This window comes from Bufo gargarizans, chromosome 8 (assembly GCF_014858855.1).
Source record: "Bufo gargarizans isolate SCDJY-AF-19 chromosome 8, ASM1485885v1, whole genome shotgun sequence".
In the NCBI taxonomy this organism is placed as follows: domain Eukaryota; kingdom Metazoa; phylum Chordata; class Amphibia; order Anura; family Bufonidae; genus Bufo; species Bufo gargarizans.
In genome coordinates, this window is record NC_058087.1 from 69737454 (window position 1) to 69758751 (window position 21298).

At 48.2% G+C, this 21298-nt stretch overlaps 1 protein-coding gene across 2 annotated transcripts in view; it reads right to left on the reverse strand.

The window, feature by feature from the left end:
- LOC122945611 (ras-related protein Rab-5B-like) overlaps positions 1–472 on the reverse strand; it is a 49630-nt gene extending 49158 nt beyond the window's left edge. Inside the window, exon 1 of one of the 2 annotated variants that reach the window (XM_044304723.1) lies at positions 354–472. The gene's annotated coding sequence lies outside the window, so the exon portion shown is untranslated. Of the gene's footprint in view, positions 1–234 lie in introns of both variants that reach the window. The other variant, XM_044304724.1, reaches the window with a different exon arrangement.
- Between the last annotated feature and the right edge of the window lie 20826 nt (positions 473–21298).

Consider the following 21298-nt stretch of genomic DNA (forward strand, 5'->3'; position numbering starts at 1 on the left):
CGCCCGTCACCAAGAAAACAACCAGCCACCCAGAGAGCACCATGCCCTACTCTACTCCCTGGCATCAGCTCTGGAGTCCATACCTGGCAGCCTGGCATTCAGCAGTGGGCACCTACACCCTGCCCAGTGGGGGTGCTGACTGGGCACAGGGGCACCCACTCCCTGAGTAAGTGGCAGCGGTGGGTACCTCGCCCAGTGGCCCCACAGCTCCTCCACTGACAGCAGTAAACATACCAGCACCTGGCATCTTCTCCCCAGGCCAGTGTTAGCACCATTACCGGGCACAGGGCAGCCCTCTCCCAGAACGTAAAGACCCGGCGCCCCGGTCACTGACAGGCATGGCGGATAGTTACCGGTCCCCAGGCGCTGGGCTCTGCTCGGTCCCGCTATGGCCGGGGCTCCTCCTACTGCTGTCAGGACGTCTGCCTCTGCTGGGGGAAGAACATCCTCCGGACACAGGAAATGGTCGGAGAGAGTGCAGAGGCCACGTGACCGGCCTGGGAGGGGCCTACTCCTGATGTGGCCCAATGGGGAAGGAGAAATCTGCGGCTGCAGGTCTGGTGGTGTATAAATCCCGTGCACCGGAGAGGAAGCATATTGTGAGGGGGGATGTACGGAGAGCGGTCTGTGTACGGAGAGCGGTCTGTGTACGGAGAGCGGTCTGTGTACGGAGAGCGGTCTGTGTACGGAGAGCGGTCTGTGTACGGAGAGCGGTCTGTGTACGGAGAGCGGTCTGTGTACGGAGAGCGGTCTGTGTACGGAGAGCGGTCTGTGTACGGAGAGCGGTCTGTGTACGGAGAGCGGGGGATGTACAGAGAGCGGTCTGTGTACGGAGAGCGGTCTGTGTAGAGAGAGGGGGGGATGTACAGAGAGCGGTCTGTGTACGGAGAGCGGTCTGTGTACGGAGAGCGGTCTGTGTACGGAGAGCGGTCTGTGTAGAGGGGTATGTGCAGTCACCAGGAACGGGTACGCTGATGCCACTTTAATGCAGTGGCAGGGTCATATAGTCTGTATTTGTCGTGATGCCAATTGCAGCGTGCGCAGGGTACTATCCCAGGGCCCTTCCAAAGTGTTATAACGCACGTCCCAGTTTAGGAATGCCAGCGTGGTGTAATGTCTCTGTAGGGTAGTGGTAATTGTGTCACGGTGTCTCCTACCTGGGTACGGCTGGACTCCTGGCTCACTTGCAATAAATTGTGTGTAGTGATAGTAGGAGTAATAGAGGAATTTTGCAGAGTAAATGATGTCCAGGACGAAGGCACGCCGAAACGTGCGTCGGGGTAGCGCCATCCTGGTTGGTATAGCACACTATCACTATTAGGTGAGTCCCTGTCTTTTGGCTTTATTGGCATTGGATATAGGTGTTTTCCTATACTTGGTCATCACTGTGAATTCTTTCTAGTCTATACAGCTTAGCGCATGTGGTCCCTAATCCTTTAGCCGTGTGGCCATTATGATTGAGACTCATCCTCTATATGTACAACTTACTATATACTTAAACATTTGGTAATTATATTACATTTCGCTACGTCTTATTTTTCTGATGTGTGCAGTGTTATAATAAAAGTTATATTTTTATAAACGGTACTGGGAGCTCCGTTCTTTGTTTATTCACGTGTCTCCTACCTGGGTACGGCTGGACTCCTGGCTCACTTGTAATAAATTGGTGTAGTGATAGTAGGAGTAATAGAGGGATTTTGCAGAGTAAATGATGTCCAGACCTTTTTAGATGAAGTTCAAACGTTGCTTTACTTGAAATAACTTGCATCTATACAGTATACAGCTTTGGTCTGTCCCAGCAGGTTTTAGCAATGGTTGGCAGGAATAAATACTTCTGTTTTAACCACTTCAGCCCCGCTAGCTGAAACCCCCTTCATGACCAGAGCACTTTTTACACTTCGGCACTACACTACTTTCACCGTTTATCGCTCGGTCATGCAACTTACCACCCAAATGAATTTTACCTCCTTTTCTTCTCACTAATAGACAGTAGAAAACCCCCACAAATGACCCCATTTCGGAAAGTAGACACCCTAAGGTATTCGCTGATGGGCATAGTGAGTTCATAGAACTTTTTATTTTTTGTCACAAGTTAGCGGAAAATGATGATGATTTTTTTATTTTTATTTTTTTCTTACAAAGTCTCATATTCCACTAACTTGCGACAAAAAATAAAAAATTCTAGGAACTCGCCATACCCCTCACGGAATACCTTGGGGTGTCTTCTTTCCAAAATGGGGTCACTTGTGGCGTAGTTATACTGCCCTGGCAATTTAGGGGCCCAAATGTGTAAGAAGTACCTTGCAATCAAAATGTGTAAAAAATGGCCTGCGAAATCCGAGAGGTGCACTTTGGAATATGTGCCCCTTTGCCCACCTTGGCTGCAAAAAAGTGTCACATATCTGGTATCGCCGTACTCAGGAGAAGTTGGGGAATGTGTTTTGGGGTGTCATTTTACATATAACCATGCTGGGTGAGAGAAATATCTTGGTCAAATGCCAACTTTGTATAAAAGAAATTGGAAAAGTTGTCTTTTGCCAAGATATTTCTCTCACCCAGCATGGGTATATGTAAAATGACACCCCAAAACACATTGCCCAACTTCTCCTGAGTACGGCGATACCAGATGTGTGACACTTTTTTGCAGCCTAGATGCGCAAAGGGGCCCAAATTCCTTTTAGGAGGGCATTTTTAGACATTTGGATCCCAGACTTCTCACACTTTCGGGCCCCTAAAAAGCCAGGGCAGTATAAATACCCCACATGTGACCCCACTTTGGAAAGAAGACACCCCAAGGTATTCAATGAGGGGCATGGCGAGTTCCTAGAATTTTTTTTTTTTTTGCATAAGTTAGTGGATATTGATTTTTTGGTGCGACTTTACTGACCGACCTGTGTCCTCTGGTGGTCGATCCTAACAAAAGGGACCACGTAGGAGGTATATTAGACGCTGTTATCAAAACAGCGTCTAATATACCTGTTAGGGGTTAAAAAATTCGGATCGCCAGCGAGCGATCGCCGCTGGCAGGCTGGAGATCCACTCGCTTACCGCCCTCGCGAGATGACGTATATATGCGTGACTCTGTGCAGGGCTGCCGCCTCCTGGACCGCACATCTGCATTAGGCGGTCCGGAGGTGGTTAAATTTGGAGCTTGCAGGATAAGTCTGCTTGGTAGCTCTGTAATTGTGTCAGGGTTTAATCTTCTGCACTTTTCTGTAACTTCTGCTGTATGGGGACAGACTAGCTGAGGAGGAATTGGCTTCTCCTAGGACTCTGGCCTTATCTCACAGATGGATTCTCAGGGGATGCTTTCTTCCTGGAACTCTGGAGGTTGTCTGCAGTTTCTGCTTCTTCATCCAGCGGAGGCTGAAAGTGCTAAGACTGGGGATATGACCAGGTCCTTGCTGTCTTCCCTATACAGGGGTAAAATCCTGAACGCTATCACACAGCCTTCCCCCTAGCCGACTGACTCTTAACTTCCTTCTCCACCCATGCTGCAGGATGTGGGAACTGCCCACTCTCTCACAGAGGGGGAGCCAAGCTGGAATAATCCATTCCCGCTTAGATTCACGAAACTGGGACTTGTACCTTGCCAATGTGTTGCTATCACCTACTGGAAACCAGGAAAATTATAGGAACAATGAAATTTAACATGGTTTTATATGCACATTTGTGAAGACATAATATAAATTATATCAGATGATGGTATAAAGGCTCTTAAAAGATAGTAGTGGGGTAGAAGCGTGTAGTAACACAACTCTGGGGTGTTACATTCCCCCTTACTTTGAGTTAAACCACCCTCGGTTTGTGCTTATGAGGAGAGGAATTGGCTCTGGGTACCCAATTAAATACAAAGTGCTGCATGAAGTACATACAAAGACAAACGCATAACGGCTACCCTAAGGTTCCTGCCCTCATGAGTAGGGCGTCTTATTGACAGTTTCCCTCTCGGTATACCCAGTGAACCAACGATCTGCATTAAGCAATCACTACTGACTAACTTTGAAGCATGGGGGGTGTCTTTACTCTGTAATCCCACATTGTGTAATAAAATGCCCGCAAATAGAAGGGTGGCTTTATCCTGTATTCCCTTCTCTGGACCAAAGTCAAAATTAAGGGTTATAGCACAATGACTATGGTGACTAAGGGTAGCTAAAATGGCTCTAAGGTGGAGGCGCCATACCTTAGGGGGAGGTATACGCTTCTGGCAGTCACAGGAGGAGGGTATAATAATCCCATGGAACTCCTGGAAGACAACCCAGGATGGGGGTTTAGTAGTCCCATTACCAATCCTGGGACATATAACAAACAGGAAGGAGGGGTCTATTACTCCCCTAGCCATTCCCGAAGCGGCGGGGTTACCCTTGTAGTTTCTGGACCTGCCTGGGACTTACCACTTGTCCTACCCGTGCACCAAGAGTAGGCCATTAGTGTCCGCAGAGGCAGTCCGTATAAAGAGAACAGAGCTGTAAAGCAAAGTGACACAAAAGCAAGGCGCTACTGATCTGACTACAGGCAAAAGTTAAGTGCACAAATTCACTTTGCGGCATCTGTAAAAGAGTCCATGCAATGGGCATGAGTACTTGAATGTTGCTTTAACCTGTAAACTTGTTGGGAAAATGGTACAAAAACATTAGGCATTTATTAGTGCAATCAATATTCAATAATACGCTCAAATATGACTTGAGTCCTTTTACTAGAAGTGCTTTAAAGTTGGAATCCTCTGGAAACAAACGTCACTTGTAATCCACGGGAGACAATCGAGTTAATTGGAATCCAATAGAAGGTATATTTGTAATCCAAGGAACAGTATAAAACAGTAGATAAAAGCACATAAAATAGCAAAAATGAGAACCAACGTTCCATGAGGCTCTCAAGTAACCTGAGAAAGGGGGTAAAACAATACACAACCTGGGGTGTAAACAGGTCTAGAAGATTGGGGGGGGGGGGAGGGGGAGTCCTTACAAACCATGTCCTTCCTGATGAACAACAAACAATAGCAACACACAGAACAAATGGCCAACAGATCTTCACCCAAGTGCAGTCCATGTTGTGGCTCCCAGTAGTCTTTATTTTTAAGGACAAGGAGAAATTTAGAGAAGGACTTGCACGTCCTCCTCACTGCTTGAGCTGCTGAAGCTCATTCGAGGGCGCTCCTGCTTCTGATAATTCAATGTTGCAGCTGTTGTGCGCCACTGCCCTCTTGTGGTTTTTTTTGGTACTGGCTGAGCAGTTAGTTTAGAGAATGCAGCTGCAACATGCTGCAAGCCGGAACCCCTAGCCGGTTTAGAGGCGGGCAAAACCTCTGGCTGAAGGGGTTCTGGAAGGCAAACTGGGGGTGCCTGTGGGAGCTTCCATGGTAAAACATAGGGTTGCACCCTGGGATTAAAAGTTAGGACAGAGTTATTGATCTGGCTGCACTCCCAACACTACGGGTGGGCCAGGTCAGGGATGAGGGGCTTTGGCTCAGGTTGTATCCGTTCCCTAACACACATTTGTCCATCCGGGGTTTCTTGTAAGCACTGTACTCTCCCAGCAAAGCCTGGGTCTTCCTGCCAGGTCTCTGGGATAGAAGCAGGGGTTAATGGTTTGGCCAAAAGGGTCACTCCTGCGACAAAGGGGCCTTGTACGGACCGCATCGGGGTATATTCTACCTGATCCCCGACATAGAGATTGTGGCAGGCCTGGGTCAGATAGTTCCGCTTAACAGAGCGGCAGCCCACAAATAACTCAGCTCCCGAATAATTGTCCTGCAGGAAGCCCACTCCTCTCTCTACAGAAAACCATAGCACCGTTCCGGTGCGCCGGGCGAGTTTAGGATCGCCGGGCTGGGAGTTGTCCAAGACTTACTTCACCGATTTCTCCACTACCATTTTATATTCCCACTGACTTTGGGCATGGCTAGTGATTTTCGAGGGAGACTTCGGGGTTCAGATGACTCGGTTTGGGTTCAGTCCTGCTGGGTGACGGAGTGGAAACTCCAGCAGGCATGCGGAGTGGGGCCTCTCTGGGCCTAGTAGGTAAGTCGGGTACCACTGGGCGTGGTGCAGGGGCAGCTACGGGTTGGACCTGGTACTCAGGGAGCGGGACTGCTACTACCTGATGTTGCGGCTTGTTCCGGTGCCTCCTGCTGGTCATTGTGGGCGGTCGCGGCTGTCTTCGGAATGTTGGTCAACTCTCTGAGGATGCAGCTGGTTCCTGGGCCGGGATGTCGGTCGCTGGTGATGATGACAGAGCGCTTGACGGTGATGTCTTTGGGACTTGTGCAGCCTTCTCAACGACTTCCGCAGGAGCAGGCTTGAGCGTGGTGGCCATCTTGGAGGACGTCTGGTCTAGTTGTTCAGCTGTCGTGGATGAATACACAGCCTCCGGGGTCTGGACTGCAGTATGGACGTAATCTTCCGCGGGAGCGCGTTCAGGCTTGTGGGCGGTCGCGGACAAGGAATCCACGGCCTCCGGGGGCAATCCGAAGGTACTAGGGTTAGCTCTCTTTAAGAGCTGAGAGACCCGAATCTCCCATGGGTGAGTCGCACAGACATTTGATCCCACTTGGGCTTTGGGAGCTCCATCTTCATCTGCTCCTCAGTCAGGATCAATGCAGGAAGTGAGGGTGGAGCCCATGGGGAGGAGTCTTCACTCCCTTGGCTCACATTGCAAAGTTCTTGGTGGGCAGGCTTTAGTTTTCCCGCGTCTAGGAGGGTGTAGTCATCTTCAAAGTTGCGGATTAACCCTTGAAGTGCTGACGCGCACAGGGCAGCGTTTTTTGGTCCCGCAACAAAAGTAATAAAGTCCATTTTGAGGGTTTTTGACACAATTCTTGCCTTGCAGTAGTGTTAGATATACAATCCGATCCTGTTGTAGCAGTGATAGGCACACAATCCGATTCTGTTCGTGATGCCACTTTATACAATGGCCAGGAACGGGGTACGCTGACCCAACTTTAATACAGTGGCCAGGTCAGGTGTATAATAGTCTGTATTTGTCATGTACTATCCGAGTGCCCTTCCAAGGTGTTATAACGTGCGGCCCAGATTAGGAATGCCAGAGTGGTGTAATGGCCTATAATGTCTCTGTAGGGTAGTGGTAATTGTGTCACGGTGTCTCCTACCTGGGTACGGCTGGACTTCTGGTTCACTTGCAATAAATTTGAGTGTAGTGATAGGAGTAATAGAGGGATTTTGCAGAGTAAATGATGTCCAGACCTTTTAAGATGAAGTTCAAACGTTGCTTAACTTGAAGAAATTTGCATCCAAATAGTATACAGCTCTTGGTCCCAGCAGGTTTTAGCAATGGTTGGCAGGAATAAATACATCTGCTTTAAATTTTAAGCTTGTAGGATAAGTTGTCTGCTTGGTAGCTCTGTAATTGTGGCAGGGTTTAATCTTCTGCACTTTTCTGTAACTTCTGCTGTATGGGGACAGACTAGCTGAGGAGGAATTGGCTTCTCCTTAGGACTCTGGCCTTATCTCACAGATGGATTCTCAGGGGATGCTTTCTTCCTGGAACTCTGGAGGTTGTCTGTGGTTTCTGCTTCTTCATCCAGCTGAGGCTGAAAGTGCTCAGACTGGGGATATGACCAGGTCCTTGCTGTCTTCCGTATACAGGGGTAAACTGAACGCTGTCACACAGCCTTCCCCTAGCAGACTGACTCTAACTTCCTTCTCCACCCATGCTGCAGGATGTGGGAACTGCCCACTCTCTCACAGAGGGGGAGCCAAGCTGGAATAAATCATTCCAGCTTAGGCCTCTTTCACACTTGCGTTGTCCGGATCCGGCGTGTACTCCACTTGCCGGAATTACACGCCGGATCCGGAAAAAACGCAAGTGTACTGAAAACATTTGAAGACGGATCCGTCTTCAAAATGCTTTCAGTGTTACTATGGCACCCAGGACGCTATTAAAGTCCTGGTTGCCATAGTGGGAGCGGTATACTTACAGTCCGCGCGGCTCCCGGGGCGCTCCAGAGTGACGCCAGAGCGCCCCATGCGCATTGATGACGTGCCATGCGATCACGTGATCCATGCGCTTGGGGCGCCCTGACGTCACTCTGGAGCGCCCCGGGAGCCGCACGTATGGTAAGTATACTGCTCCCCGCTACACTTTACCATGGCTGCCAGGACTTTAGCGTCCCGGCAGCCATGGTAACCATTGAGAAAAAGCTAAACGTCGCATCCGCCAATGCACCGAAACGACGTTTAACTTAAGGCCGGATCCGGATCCAGATCAATGCCTTTCAATGGGCATTCATTCCGGATCCGGCCTTGCGGCAAGTCTTCAGGATTTTTGGCCGGAGCAAAAAGCGCAGCATGCTGCGGTATTTTCTCTGGCCAAAAAACGCTCCGTTCCGGAACTGAAGACATCCTGATGCATCCTGAACGGATTTCTCTCCTTTCAGAATGCATTAGGATAAAACTGATCAGGATTCTTCCGGCATAGAGCCCCGACGACGGAACTCTATGCCGGAAGAAAAGAACGCAAGTGTGAAAGAGCCCTTAGATTCACTAAACTGGGACTTGTACCTTGCCAACTTGTTGCTGCTACCTACTGGTAACCAGGAAAATTACAGGAACAATGACATTTAACATGATTTTATATGCACATCTGTAAAGACATAATATAAATTATATCAGATAACCGTATAAAGGCTCTTAGAAGATAATAGCGGGGGAGAGGAGTGTAGTAACACAACTCTGGGGTATTACAGATGTATGGAGAGCGGTCTGTGCAGAGGGGGGGGGGATGTATGGAGAGCGGTCTGTGCAGAGGGGGGGGATGTATGGAGAGCGGTCTGTGCAGAGGGGGGGATGTATGGAGAGTGGTCTGTGCAGAGAGGGGGGATGTATGGAGAGCGGTCTGTGCAGAGGGGGGGGATGTATGGAGAGCGGTCTGTGCAGAGGGGGGGGGATGTATGGAGAGCGGTCTGTGCAGAGGGGGGGGGGATGTATGGAGAGCGGTCTGTGCAGAGGGGGGATGTATGGAGAGCGGTCTGTGCAGAGGGGGGGATGTATGGAGAGCGGTCTGTGCAGAGGGGGGGATGTATGGAGAGCAGTCTGTGCAGGGGGGGATGTATGGAGAGCGGTCTGTGCAGGGGGGGTATGTATGGAGAGTGGTCTGTGCAGAGGGGGGGGATGTATGGAGAGCGGTCTGTGCAGAGGGGGGGGGATGTATGGAGAGCGGTCTGTGCAGGGGGGGGGATGTATGGAGAGCGGTCTTTTGAGATTTGAGAAGGCTGTTGGAGAAAGGGGACTATAGAGGACGTCTTTGGTATCCACTGCTGTTCCTCACATGGAGCAACGTATGAGATTTGGGGACATGGGGAGCAGTCGGGGGAGATGATAGGGATGGCAGTCTGTGTTGTTGTGGCAAGGTGGTGGGGTCATGTGTGAGGGCCTGTTCCATAGTTGTTACATGGGATGGTGCCTTTTTTGAAAGTCATAAAACATGTGTTGTTATTTTTTTGGGTGGCTCTTAGAATAAATTAAATTAAATGACCTGATCCCTTATTGGGGATCAAAGGGATTAAAACTTAACATTTAATGGTAATAAATTAGAATAAATGGCACAAAAAAGGATACACAGAAATTATATAGACAAGCCCAAATGGCACCAATGTGAGTAATAGAACGTTCTCACCCGGATGGTTGATGGACGGACCGATTGGTGTGGATGGAACCTGAGTGGTGATGCCACAGGCAAGGAGTCCGGTTCATGAAGGGTGCTGGTCACTGGAGCGCGTGCATTAAGGATGGTACCAGAAGATGCTGGACGGTAGGTAAGGTCGGGAATAATTAGTCCCTATTAAGTCCCTGGTGGAGGGGGGAGGGGGCTAGTCGACCCTACCTACCTATACGGAGTGCTTGCTCCGCAAGGAGCGACCCCGTCCGGATACCTAACCCTGGTGCGGGCCGGTGTCCCTAATAAGCCCTAACAGTGTCCCGACGTGTCACGTTTCCGTTTAGAAAAACTCATCAGGGGACGTCAAAAATACAGGGTGGCAGGCAAATTAATGCCTGAAAAACGAACAATGCTGGTGGCTAGACCTGCTACAGAGACTAGCCACAGATATGGGAGCTAAGTCAGTAAACCAGGAGGATGGCTGAAGAATACTGCAGAATGGTCCAGTGGGGCCTATTCAAACTCCGGGTACAGTGGCCAGGCCAGTGGGACCGGACCACAAAAAATCCTACAAACAGGACCGCAGGTGCTGGCTAACCAGTGGGCTGTCCAGGCACATAGAAAGAAACGCCAAGGAGCGTGGTGCGGTCACTGTGGGGCCCAAGTCAAAGGGTATGAAGTCAGGGGCTGTCGGCTCTTAGAATAGAAGAACCTGGTGCTGTACAATCTGGACTTACTTTAACCTCCTTAAACTACGTCCGGATGTACCAGCTGTACTCCTGCTAAGGGTCAGTGAATACCGTTCATAGTTGCGCTTTGAATCTGTCTGGTAGCCTATTGCGGCATAAATAGCAAGTTTCGGACAAATACTGATGCATACAGCAGTCTTTGTCCGGCCCGTATTTATTCTGTCCGGCCGGTTTGTGTTATAATGTTTTCTTCTGATTTACATGCAAAATAATTAAAAGAGATTTTTCACTAAACTTCATTGTCCAGTTTTGTTTTTCTGTAGTTTATACAAACTGTAATAAAAAGAAGTGCAGAGGGGCGGCCGGACGTGTGGGTTCAGGTCTGCAGTGGAGCACTCTGCTGTATCCATGTCCACCCAGAACATGTGCCGCCTCTTCTCTAAGCTTCATCTACCCCCTCATAGATGATGGTGGACATAAGGCGTCCATCTCATCAGTCATAGGGCTCCAGTTTGTTACCTCTCAGGGTCTTGCTGCTGAGCATGAGCTGCAACATCAGACATGGATAAGGGCGTCCTGGGCTTAGGAGTCTATTGGGTGGGCCTGGTTAGTCATTGACACCTGTCTCTGTATGTAAGACCCCCCCTGGACTCCTGAGCCCAGAATGAGCTCAGATTTCAATCAGTATAAAATTACATCTTTTGTTCTACAAAACCATATATCAATCAGCTCATCTACTGCCTGCAGACCAGACCCCATATTCATTGTGACGGGTTCCCCTTAATTGAAGTCTGTCACCTCCAAAGTCTGTTTCAAAATTAGACATACCGCCATGTACTGAAGGGGAGAGTACAACATCCTTATGGAAATCTGCTCCTGTGATCCTGAATCCATGGTACAGGTGAACGGTTTGGCGGCCTGCTGTACTACTACTGTGAGGCCTCTTACACACGCACACACTCAGTGCACCGCCATATGGTAATATGTAGAGGTGGGACGAATCCAATTTTTTTCAAATCCGAATCCGAAAAGGTTCTCGAATATATGGAATCTTTCGAATCTCGAATCCTGTACATAATTGTGTGAACGGTGTAAGAAACAGTCAGACCGCATCAGTTTGTCTGAACCTCCGCCTCCACCCCGTCACGGTTGCACCCTCTATGACCGCGATCGTCACGCCCCTGCTCCTATCTCTACAGAAATACATGGTAATACAGCACACATACCTCTTACATCCAGTGACGTCTCCTTTGATGTAGATGTTCTCTTTCCTCATCTTCTCCCTTCAGACCAGACCACCATTTTTCAGCCATTTTTCGTCTCTGCAGTTTGACGAAAAAAATAAAAAATCTTAGTTTACTACTTTTCCATCAAGCCTTGTGCCGGCAGCCTATCAGAGGAACAGGGAAAGGAAACGCCTCTCCCTCCCCTGTTGCAGCAGCGAAACGCTCATCTCATGCTGTGCCCTGCCGCCGCCACCACCAGTCTGGGCCCCACCTGGATTAGTCGGATTCGTATCCGGTAAATTACATCGGGATCTGAGTCCACGAATCCCACAAGATTCGTGGATTCGACGAATCCCCCGTCCCATCTCTAGTAATATGTATTTATGCTACTCACTTATATAGCGCTGACATATTCCGCAGCGCTTTACAGACATTCTCATTGCTTGTCTGCCGCGGAGCTCACAATCTATGTTCCCCATCAGTATGTCCCCAACACGAGGAGAACATACAAACTCCATGCAGTTGTTGTTCTTGGTTGGATTTGAAACTAGGACCCCCAGCGCTGCCAGGCACGAGTGCTGAGCACCGAGCCACCGTGCTGCCTGTCAAAGGGGTTGCCTGAGTTATAAAAAGAAAATTCCCACTGTGCCCCCAAAGGTGATAATATAAGAATGTATAATTACCACTGATTCGCCCACCGTCTCCAGCGCTGGTCCTGATTCCTGTTTCCAGGCTGCAGTGGCCCTGTGCCATTTACTGCAGCCTGTGAACAGAGACCAGAGGTGAGGACCGAAACAGCAGGGGGTGAAATGCTGAGTATTGATTTATTATTAGATCGGGGAAGGTGGGGAGTCCTACTACTGGGACTTCAACTGAGAAGGGGGATGCCATACTCTGTGGAGCCCCCTGAAATTAATGGAGTGGCTGCACATGTGCTTGACTGGCCACTCCATTCATTCCCTGGAGCTGTACAGGGTCCCTGTTCTCGTGATCGGTGGGTGTCCCAGCGACAGGCCCCCAACTGATCTGTTAGTTATCCCCTATCGTGTGGATGCGGAATAACTACCCATAACTGGAATACCCCTCTAAGAAGTCTTTAAAGTTATATACCATGACACTTAGGCTACGTTCACATCACCGTTCAGCCTTTCCGTTCTGCTCCGTTTAGGGGCAGGTGAACGGAAAGGACGGATAAGCACATAACTGACACCAAACGGAGCCCTTAGGACCCCATAGACTATAATGGGGTCTGTTATGTTTCCGCTCAGAAGATGATTTTTAAGCGGAGACAAAAGTCCTGCGTGCACAACTTTTGTCTCCGCTTAAAAATCATCTTCTTAGCGGAAACATAACGGACCCCATTATGGTCTATGGGGTCCTCAGGCTCCGTTTGACTAAGTTTGGTGTCAGTTATGTGCTTATCCGTCCTTTCCGTTCTCCTGCTCCTAGACGGAGCAGAACGGAAAGGCTGAACGGTGATGTGAACGAAGCCTTATGTGTGTGTGGGGGGGGGGGGGGGGGGGGGGGGGGGGTATAGATGCTGAGAACAGGGCCTATTTCCAGCTGGGATCCCAGCAGAATGGAGAGTTTGGAGCCGGTGTACCAATCAAAGCCAAAGAGGCACAGCGCTCAGCCGACTGCCCCTGCACTTCAGCATTCAGACAGTAGAGGGCCCCCTATACAGCAGCTGATCTATGTGCAGTTCTGTTTAGTTGAGTTCCCAGACTGGAGAGCAAACTGCAACATGTTGTATTTTGCTTTCCGTCCTGGGATGCGGAGCAAGACGGATCCGGCATTAGCCCCAATGCAAGTAAATGGGGACAGATCCGTTTTCTCTGCCACAATAGAAAATTGATCCGTCCCCCATTGACTTTCAATGGAGTCCATGATGGATCCGTCTTGGCTATGTTAAAGATAATACAAACGGATCCGTTCATAACAGATGCAGATGGTTGTATTAGGGTCCATTCACACGTCCGCAAGTGTTGTCTGCACCCGTTCCACAATTGTGCGGAACGGGTGCGGACCCATTAATTCTTTATGGGGACTGAATGGATGCGGAGAGCACACTATGGGCTCTCCCCATCCGCATTTCCGGAGCACGGCCCCGATCTTTTGGTCCGCAGCGCTGGAAAAAAATAGAGCATGTCCTATTCTTGTCCACAATTGCGGGCAAGAATAAGCATTTCTATGGGGGTGCCGGCCGGGTGTATTGCGGATCCGCAATGCACTACGGATGTGTGAATGGACCCTTATCAGTAACAGAAGCGTTTTTGCTGAACTCTGCCGGATCCAACAAAAACGCTAGTGTGAAAGTAGCCTAAGACAGGCATTGATGTGACAGTACAGGGATAATGTACACAGTGATGTGACAGTACAGGGATAATGCACACAGTGATGTCACAGTACAGGGATAATGCACACAGTGATGTCACAGTACAGGGACAATACACACAGTGATGTCACAGTACAGTGATAATACACACAGTGATGTGACAGTACAGGGATAATGCACACAGTGATGCCACAGTACAGGGATAATGCACACAGTGATGTCACACTACAGTGATAATACACACAGTGATGTCACAGTACAGGGATAATGCACACAGTGATGCCACAGTACAGGGATAATGCACACAGTGATGTTACAACACTGCAATGATGGGAACGGTGACATCACATGCAAGTATAATGCACACAGTGATGTCACAGCAACAAAAAGTTATGGTGAAAAGTAGGGGAAATGCAAACAGCAGAAGTAACTATGAGACTCCTTAGTAAAATATAAAATAGGGTTGTCACTTTGATTCCAAATTTCCACAGCACCTTATATACATTTTACTAGTAACTGCACCTTATGGCTGAGTGGAGAGCCCCCCTTAGTTGTTTGGCCCCATAGCAGTTGCCATGCCTGCTACCTCTATAGTTATACCCTGGCAGTGCAGAGTACTCTCAGTCAATCCTCTATCTGATCAATCAGAATCCATTAGTCATTTTGAGAAAAGAGAACCTTGGTACCCTTTTTATAATGGTATGGATCCCTTTTGCCTAAAGTGCCCCTGTGCACCTGCACCAATGGCACGACTGTCCCTACAGTAACTAGTAGAGTTCTCAGCACCCAATCAAAATTAATGATGTCAAAAGTTTTGCAAAACTTTTAGGAATAACAGCTACTTTGAAGAGATTTTCAGTTATTTATACATTGGGTTTATGGGCTGTGAAAAAAAATCTGCTTTGCTGACACAAGGTGGCGCTGTGGTAGCACATAGGTTTGGACTGTGTGACTTGCCATACTAGTACAGGGACTTTGCTGGCAGAGGAAGAGGTAAAGTCTCTTCTTATGAATGATTAAGACGTTTCTAATGGATGCTGCCTTCTTCTCCTGATCCAGTGCACTGTCACGATGTACTGGCTGAATGCACTCAGCATGAGATGATTGCTTATATCATGTGTTCTGATGTAACCGGTGACTCCGCAGCTGCACTTGTCCTGGTAGTGAGGTATGATGAGACTTGTAGTCCCTTTAGTGGGTTAGGAACCTGCCAGAAATAGTGCTGAATTAAAGAGCGTTAGACCTGCTATACCAAAATCTTTTGTCCAGATAAAATACAGACTATTTCATGGGCTTAAAATATGAAAAAATTGGCAAGAATAGCGCTCAGTGACTCAGAAACTAATGCAAAACTGCGGACAGCGCTAGGTAGAGGCTGGGGAAAGCAGAGCAGACATATCTTTTCTGGAGCTTTTATAATCAGGAGTGTGAATATGACTTTTATTCTGCCAAGTACTGCTCCTGAAAGAGTCAAGGAGGCGGAGCTTACTGTGCTGTGCTCTTTGCATCCCCTGTTGCATCGCTCTGTTCTGAGTGGCAGCTCCTCAGGAGAGAACTTCATTGTGAAACACCTCCATGACACTTGAAGGAGCAGTGCCTAGCAGAATAAAAGTTCATATTCACACTACTCCTGATAAAAGCTCTGCAAATGGTATGTTTGTCACGTGCTTCCTGGCCCCCACATAGCACTGCCAAAACTCCTGACAGACTCCCCTTAAAGAGACCTGTCAGGTCTATTGCTTGTCTGTATTAGGACATTTTCCATGTGACCATTTTGGAGCATCTTTAATTAGAACGTTACACTGCGCTGTTCCTCTTTTATTCCTCCTGGCAACGTGTGAATAAATTGACAACTGAGTGTCAATGTGGTGTGTCCCTACACTGTCCACTCAGTCTGTGCATGGAGAATGGATTTCCATTATACCTCACAAGAATATTGTCTTTTTAACCCCTTCACGCACCACAACATAACTGTGCATCAAGATGAAGACCAACTTCCTGCAACTCAACGTACAGTTGAGCCCACGCCATTGGCAGCAGACCTGGCTATATTTTAACTTTTTTTTAAACCTCTTATATGCCGCAGTCAATATCGACCGCAACATATAAGTGATTAGAACAGAGGAAGCGGGCTATGGCTTCTGGGTCCACCAAGTAAAGAAGCCTATTATACCCTGCCCTGTGATATAGTAAAAAAAATATCTTTATCAGTAAAGAATCTTATACAGAAAGGTTCTTTTCCTCAGAAAAACACTAGCAAAAAACAAACAAACATGAAAGTTCAGAAAACCGCCAATAACAACCTATTTGTGAAGGCATCATAACGTGACTGATTAGCTGCAGATTTGCCGTCACATATTTTCGTGCGGCAAATCCGCAGCGTTGTACATTACCAGCAAAGTGGATGAGGATTTCTGAATTCTCATCCACATGCGGAGTAAAATAAAAAAAATCAACAGAAAAACTGTGGCATGTCAATTTATACTCTTCTCCGCTTGAAGATTTCACCCTTTCCAATGGAATACATGGGGTTTTGTGGCTTTTTTTTGCTGCAGCACAAACCCAGCAAAAACCACAGCTGAATCAGTCACTTATGAACCCAGCCATAAAGGGTTTCTGTCACCTGAAAAATGGGTATTAAGGCTAGTTTCACACTAGCGTTCGGCTGTCCGCTTGTGAGCTCCGTTTGAAGGGGCTCACGAGCGGACCCGAACGCTTCCGTCCAGCCCTGATGCAGTCTGAATGGATGCGGATCCGCTCAGACTGCATCAGTCTGGCGGCAATCAGCCTCCGCTCCGCTCAGCAGGCGGACACCTGAACGCTGCTTGCAGCGTTTGGGTGTCCGCCTGGCCGTGCGGAGGCGTGCGGATCCGTCCAGACTTACAATGTAAGTCAATGGGGACGGATCCGTTTGAAGATGACACCATATGGCTCAATCTTCAAGCGGATCCGTCCCCCATTGACTTTCAATGTAAAAGTCTGGACGGATCCGCTCAGGCTAATTTCACACTTAGCTTTTTTTTGCAAATATAATGCAGACGGATCCGTTCTGAACGGAGCCTCCGTCTGCATTATTATGATCGGATCCGTTCAGAACGGATCCGATCAAGCGCAAGTGTGAAAGTAGCCTAAGCTGGCTGACATGAGCGATGTGCTGTCAGCTGAACAGAACTATATTAGTAAAACAGTAATGGATGTGGCGCACAGTATTCACTCTCAGATAAGAGGACTCACCCTATCCTCTAAAGGTCAGATACATGTAACACATGAACATCTGGGCACTCTCAAGATAATCAGACCATAAAACGTTTATTACTACACAAATAAATAAAATACAGATTGATAAATGCAAATTCATAAAACTCCGCTATCCATACACATGCTAATAAATGCTCCTAAGGATAAGAATATACATGCCAACAAGGAACCCTAAAATACAAGTATAAATAAATAAATAAACAAGTGGCCACAAGTCACAAAATATCGCTGCAGAATAGAAAACAGCACTGTCAATGAGGTAGATGAGTTGCACTTAATATATAATCGCACTTGATATATAGTCCCAAATATAATCGGTATTGACAAAATCTCCTAGCGAGGATTAATGAATGTTCCTGGTGTGGTATTACAAACTGGATCCTATAAGGCCCCTTTCACACGGGCGAGTATTCCGCACGGATGCGTGAGTTGAACGCATTGCACCCGCACTGAATCCGGCACCATTCATTTCTATGGGGCTGTGCACATGAGCGGTGATTTTCACGCATCACTTATGTGTTGCGTGAAAATCGCAGCATGCTCTATTTTGTGCGTTTTTCACGTAACGCAGGCCCCATAGAAATGAATCCATACACTCAGAGAGATAGGGGTGTCCCACTGGGGAAAGAAACTTTCTCGTGCTCCTTATGACTGCCTGCCAGAAGAATCAGGACGATCTTACCATGTAAGTGAATGTCCCGAAGGTGCTCGGCTCGGTGGTCCTGTATTTGTCAGGCCAATACTCACAACACGAGCGTCTCTTGTCTCCGTTCTCCCGCGATGGTGGTTTGTTAGCCACGTGCAGCTAGACTCCAGCTGATATGGTTGGTCTTACGCTGTGTGATTCACCTTCCCATTCACGCAGCAGACGGTATTGCAGTCAACAGCAGGCTAGTCACGGTCACTGGGGTCCTGGCTAAACGCGTTTCGGGGTATCTGGTCACCCCTTCCTCAGTAGCTAACTATATTAGTGCCATCTCACTGCCTGCCACCGTTATTTAGAGAAACAAACTTTTATAATATGCTAATTAACCTCTAGGAGCCGGCGGGGGGGGGGGCGTTGCACCTGCTCCTAGAGGCTCCGTTCGCCCACCTCTTTTCACGCCCTTCTTCTCTTGATTGACAGGGCCAGGCAGCGCTGCTTTCCTCCCGCCGGCCGTGCCAGCAGTGTTAGGCTAGGTCTACACGACGACATTTGTCGCGCGACATTTTGTTGCACTAATGTCGCGCGACAATTTTTATAATGGCAGTCTATGGTGTCGCACTGCAACATGCGACTGCGACGCAAGATGGATTTTTCTGCGACTGTCGCGTCGCAGTCACAACATGTCGCATGTTGCAGTGCGACACCATAGACTGCCATTATAAAAATTGCAACATTAGTGCAACAAAATGTCGCGCGACAACTGTTGCGCCCTATTTGTCGCGCGACAAATGTTGTCGTGTAGACCTAGCCTAAAACTACACAGGCGCAGTGAGGGAAGGACGCTCGGTGGCTGCTGGCTTACTCACTGTGCCTGCGCCAAATACTGAATGGCGCGAGATTTACACTGTAGACACGGCAGTTCGTTTTTCTCAATAAAGACTTCAGGCAGTGAGATGGCACTAATATAGTTCTGTTCAGCTGATAGCACATCGCTAATGTCAGCCAGCTTAATACCCATTTTTCATGTGACAGAAACCCTTTAAAGTTTTACTTGGAGAAAATGAAACAAAAAAACTTTACACAATTTGTTATTGCCACATGTGTAATGGCCTGACCTATAATGTTATGTCATTTGGCCTATTCAGGGATTAGTATAAAAAATAAATATAAAAGTGCCATAATTCCTCCTATGTCTCATAAAACATAATAAAAAGTGATCAGAAAGTTGGATTTACCCCAAAATGATGCAGAAAAAAAAGCTACAGTTCCACAAAAATCATCCCTACACAATTATGATTCTTAGAATATGTTTTTTTCATGCAAAAGTGATACAATATAAAAAATATAAATGAGCAAAGTTCTCTAAAATTACATGATTTTCCTATTCTATGACGTAAAGTCATGATTTTATTAAAGACACGGAGGCGAGTATTGCATCAACTCTCTTTACTGTCCACCATAGCAGCAAAGAATGAACAGTACAATCATGAAGAAAAAACCATAGCAACCAGCTCCACCCCTACATTCCAGTATATATGGGCTCAACCCCCTGGAATCCTCCTCTTTCTTTGCGCGACTGCAACACCACGAAGCCCACTGAAACTGGAACTCCGACATGGATCCGGACCGAGGATACGACTCTTGAATGACCTCCTCAACAGGAAAAAAGGCCACGAACTAGTGACGGCAACCAACTTGAACAGGAACAGGGATGAACACCTCCCAGCGTACGCTCGTCTCAACCTGAGGGCAGAAACAAATGGAATAAAAAGCAACTAGATGCTAGAAAAAACGCAGTCAATAGACATAGTCACAACACATATTACATATGTAATACACAATACTATGCAAACAATAGTAATCCAGACATCCCACAAAACCCAGGGTGGGAAAGGGAGGGCAATACTCGCCTCCGTGTCTTTAATAAAATCATGACTTTACGTCATAGAATAGGGAAATCATGTAATTTTATAACAAGACACGGAGGCTCATATTGCAAGTTCAAAGTTGAGAAATTACAGTCTCAAAAGCGTGTGCCTGAGGGCGGAAATAAAACTCCCGAAACGTGGAGGCTCTAGACCAGTCTGCCAGTCGCATGACATCCTCAAGGCGGGCACCTGCAACCGCCATAGAAGTAGCCGACGCACCGCGAACCGAATGTGCCGTAAAAATACCCGTGTCAACCCCAGCCAGGCCGAGAATCCACTTCACCCAGCGCGAGAGAGTAACACTGGTAACCGGGGAATGAGGCCTGCGAAACGACACAAACAAATGGGGAAACCCAGGAGAACATAACGCAGAAGTGCGAGACTCATATTCCCGCAAGCAGGCCACTGGACAAAGCTGAGGCGAGTGCGGAAAGTAAGGATATCTCACCGAGCGGATATTAGTTTTAGTCCGCCTGGAAATATTAAAGTGTACGCCCTCTGGGGTAAACGAACGAGCGTCCACATCTAAAGCTCGCACGTCCGAAACTCTCTTACAAGAGATCAAACAAAACAATGTGCCAAGTTTAGCGGATAGCTGGCGGAGGGACAACTGGGAATTAGACGACCAGTCGGAAAGAAAATTTAAAACCACACACACATCCTAGGTGGCCGAGAATCTAGGCCTGGGGGGACGGGAAAGGCGAGACCCCCGTAACAAACGACACACGAGGGGGTGTTGACCCGCAGGACAACCCTCAAAACCCTTGTGTTGAGAAGAGATAGCCGACCTGTACAGGTTTATAGTACGATAGGCCTTACCGGCATCATAGAGCGAAGATAAAAAGGATAGAATTGAGCTCACAGGCGCTCGAACGGGATCCACATCGCGTGCTCCGCTCCAACGTGCCCAAGAGTCCCAAGCGGCTCTATAAGCACGTCGAGTTCCCGGGGCCCACGCGCTCTCCAGTAGGAAGACAGTCGTCTCTGAAACCTCTGACATCTCACCGGAGATCCCGAGACCCTGCATGCGAGAAGCCGAAGGGTACCCAACTGCAAGAGAGGATGAGGGTCCCCCGCCGGGTCCAGAAGTAGAGACGGAACATCTGGAAGGAGAAGAGGAAAATCGATCAACAGGTCCAACAGTTGGGGGAACCACGACTGAGACCTCCACAGGGGAAGTACCAGGATCACCTCCGCAGACTGACGCCGTATTTGAAGCAGCACTCGTGGAATGAGGGCAAATGGAGGGAAAGCATACATTAGAGCCCCCTCCCAAGACTGCAGGAACGCGTCCACTGCCTCTGCAAGAGGGTCCGGCCGCCAACTGAAGAATTTGGGAACCTGAGCGTTCAACCTGGAGGCAAACAGATCTACAGATGGAAGACCCCAACGAGATGACAAAACCTGGAACACCGTGCCATCCAACTTCCAATCGCTGGAATCCCGAATGTAACGCGAACTCCAGTCCGCCAACACGTTGTGGAGACCCGGAAGGTGCTCCGCCACCACCATAATGCCCCTGGAGAGGCAAAATTCCCAGAAATCCTTCGCCAGGTAGGTTAAAACTGAGGAGCGTGTCCCGCCCATCCCGTTGACATATC